The following is a 4,046-nucleotide window of genomic DNA, read 5'->3' as shown; positions in this document are numbered from 1 at the left end:
CCCCCCCCCCCCCCCCCCCCCCCCCCCCCCCCCAATTGAAAAACCGCTCATGTCCACCACAAGCAAACCCGTCAAAACATTCTTCTTGACCTTTTCGTTCACATCTTCGACTTGTTTTTCAGTTCCTTGCACTATTCAGAGTACACTTCTCTTCTAAGGTAAGAGGAACAGTTTGTCGCACTTTGAGTCAGTCAACATCCAGTGACAGGCGCACTTCTCTAATCTCTGAACAAACACCAACAGTTAGTGATTTAACTCTCAGATAATCACTGATCAACATTCACACTTCAATAGAAGGAGAGAAACAAAAACATACTCATTATTAAGGCACATGGTCTGGCTTGCACTGTGCAACTCTGCATTGTAGAAAAGCCTTAACATAAACATGACCTCATTTTTATGTGCCCCTCGGGAGCAGTTTGGAATATTTATGGCTTCCAGTGTAAGTACATTTTAAGAAAAAAAAACCTAGTCCCCTTCTTACTGTTGGGAAAGTGTTTAAATCTTGTTTTATGATAAAAAACTGTTCAGTGCTACATTTCCCATGGTTGTTTGCTTTTTTGGATGTCATATGGAAAAGCTATCATAATCATCTTCAGACTAAAAAAAAATAAAAAATTTAGAGCAGCATCAAGCATCTAGCAGAACAATTAAAGTTACAACCAAAGTATCAATTCCACTTGTTCTACAATATATGGAACTAAACTAATACGGGCTCAGTTCTTTGGAAAATCTGGTTCTCCTTTCACTTTTCAGCTTGTCAACTGAACTCACCATAGTGATGGTGGTATTTCATTTTCCCCAGTGGTTAGACAAAATTGAATTTGGCAACTCTTAACCTCAACAGTTCTTATAACATCCAAAAGGTGGCTCCATTTAAACAAAAAGTGATCCCTGCAAAATAATCTGCACATTGGTGATGGTTTCTGTCTCCATAATGTCAACTGGTCAATGAAGTGGCTTGCTCATTATTTATCCAATGGATTTTGGGAATGTCATGGCCATGAAGGATTACAATTTATGCAGGAATACTTAAATATACTTTAATATTACATGTATGTTCTACTAATTTGCAACAGAAAATACATCCAAAGAGAAAGATGTCACCTGAATTATGTTTTTTTTCATCAAACTAATGACGAAACATTTTTAATGAAAGCACCTCTCAAGTCGCAGAGTGTTCCCATGTCCGCACAATGTTCACCAACAACATACTTTATTTGTATTTGTATTGATTCAATATACAATATGCGCTCGTTGTGACCAAAGCATAATTTCTCTTTTTGTGGTTGTATTTAGGCACTCACAGCACTTAAATGTTAAAATATTGAAAGGCAAACTTAATCATAGCATGACAGTGAGTACAGCAGTGTTGATCATGATTGCTCTCTTTCTCTCACAGCTATCCCAACTATTACAGCCACCACATCTTACCCCTATCTACTACTCTAAGTTTGTGAATGAACTCCTTTTGTTACATTTTAAGAAAGAGTCTGTGCCCGCTCTTGGGCCTGTCTATAACTAAACAAAAGGGTGGAAAGTCTTGCTTTTTTTGATAATTTAATTGTGGTGTGATCTTTGTGGCCCAGTTCACGCCACTGTGTGCAGCATGACACTAACACTGCCAGTACGATTAAAATTCTTGCCAAAGAAAGACACTTGGCTAAATATAGAAAAAAGATTCTATAACAATTGTACAACAAGTCTATTATGCAACTGTGGTGCAAAGATTTAAGTGCAGTAGTTGCATCAGTTTATCATCCAGTAATCACTAAAAAGACACTGCACCCTTAGCAGAAAACTTGACAAATGATTGCTATAATAAGAGCACATAAGATGTTGTCATCACAAATATATACCCTCTGGGTCTGTTGTGCTTTTTATTTGCATAGTTCTGTGAGCAGAAATAAATCATCAAAACCCAATATAAAAACATGCACTTGCATTATTACACAATGTTACTGTACTTGCTTTGTTTATTTACTACCATGTGAAAGACAACACCTCTCTGGAAAAGACTTGATTCCAGTGAAACTGTTACCAGCACTTTCTCTTCCCCACTTACTGGATTGAGGAAGTGTCAACAGTCCAGCTGTGGTCTCTCTGTGTTGACATAAAATGAACCAATATTTAATTTATTTAAGATTAACCTCTATATCGGCCTTATTGCATCATCAGGCACAATATTTAACTGTGTGCTCAGTCATACATTGTAAGTGCCAATGGAGCATTTACAGAGAAAGTTTCGTTTTCTTGAAAATCCCTAGTTGGCAGTTTGCCTAATCTGCCTTCACACTTTTGGACTTTCCCTGAAGCACTTACAGGAAAATAAAAAAAGCTGATGGGCCTGAAGTATTGCCTGCGGAGGACAATTTGGCAGGATCTCAGACACATGTACTTGTCCAAGGGCAGTATGCAGCCAGGTGGCGTAGGAGTGGGTATGTCATTGCATATCAGCATCCTAGATTGAAAGGAAAGGACATGTTTTACCTTTCCTGCGGTGCCTTTGAAAAAAACATTCAATAAAACATTTTTTGTTACGCCCTGCGACCGTGTACGCAGGATGAGCGGATGACAATGGATGGATGGATGGACAATTTTTGTCTACAATAATCACTGTGTTAACATGCCCGTTTCTTGATTAAATGGGAGGCAGAAGCACTATGCTAGTTCCACGTAGAGATGTAAAACACCATGCAATAAAAGTAATAATAGCAATAACGATAGCAATAGTAATGTTAATAATAACAGGACAAATAATAATAATTGTAGCAGCGGGTGTTGAGCAGGAACATGGGGGAATTTGGTGACTTGTAATCATAGATCCAGACACTACAGCTCCGGAGGCAGAAAGAGAGAGAGGAGAGGGACGGGAAAGCAATAAAATGTGGGAGAGTTGAGTTAGTAACATTGATTTATGGGAAAAGATCAAATTAGAAACCTAAATCTTTGGTCATAGGGTTTGGATATGATCATGATTTAAGTCAAACTGAAAGTAATAAAAGAAAGAATAAAAAACTACTCTTGCTTGAAAAAAAACGTATTTGTTTTTTACTTATTTTTGGGTGCTCGTGGTTGGGTGGTGACCTAATGGAACCCACATGCACTGTGGGAAAATCCACAGGATGCTCTAGGACACTTGGAGCCTTGTTCTTTGACCTTGAGGATAACAGCGCCCTGTTATGAAAAGGTCAAATGAAGTTGAACAGACTTGCTGTTCTCAAACAGAGGTCCAGCTTTCAGTAAAAGCTTATTCTCATAAATGTTAGGAATTAAAACTGATTGTTCCTGATCACTAACAATACGTAAAAATATGTACATTCCTGAATACTGAATCTTAATGGGCAATTCCCAAGTGAAAAAGTATCACGGGAAACGAAAGAGAAAACAGCAAATATTGGCTTTAGAGAACACGACATCTCTTATGTCAAATTTTGAAAGAAAGGCAAGCAAACTGAGAAACTCATTCATTCAAAAATAAAGGCTGTTACCCATAAATGATAACATTAACTTGGATTTTGTGTTTTCTCTTTTCTTTATTCCACTTGTGCAGAACTCACAATGTACACATAAGTGTGTGCGCGCGGTCAAACTGTAAATACAAATAATTCACCTTTAGTTTCCAGTAATGTATCACTTTCCCAAATAAGTTTTCTACAACATAACATCAGCTTAGATGATAAACATTATAAATCAAAGATATTCCGTACAATGCAAATATCACACGTGGTAGACTATGTAGGCATTAAATATTATCACATGTGTGTAATAAAACTATCAATACAGATTTCTAAACAGTCGCTGTATTACAAACACCTATTAAACCTTGTAAATGCTACACATATTGCATATATGTTTAAATAAGCAATTTAAACTAAAATGTCAATCCAAACTAACAAACTAATAGCATTAGGCGTTTAGGCGCTAATCGCGAATGGCGATCTACATAGTGCTTTTATCAATATACTTATAACAACAACATTTGACTTACCACGCTGGGAACATATAGTTCAGATTAAGTGTTTAGCTGTAATTGTTGTAGAACA

General features: G+C 37.0%; 1 protein-coding gene across 1 annotated transcript in view; it reads right to left on the bottom strand.

The window, feature by feature from the left end:
- LOC123959811 overlaps positions 1-4,046 on the bottom strand; it is a 10,898-nt gene that overhangs the window by 2,961 nt on the left and 3,891 nt on the right. The window lies entirely within an intron of this gene.

Source organism: Micropterus dolomieu, linkage group LG21 (assembly GCF_021292245.1).
Source record: "Micropterus dolomieu isolate WLL.071019.BEF.003 ecotype Adirondacks linkage group LG21, ASM2129224v1, whole genome shotgun sequence".
NCBI lineage: Eukaryota > Metazoa > Chordata > Actinopteri > Centrarchiformes > Centrarchidae > Micropterus > Micropterus dolomieu.
Note: the sequence above shows the minus strand (reverse complement) of the source record. Positions and strands in the feature narration are given on the sequence as shown.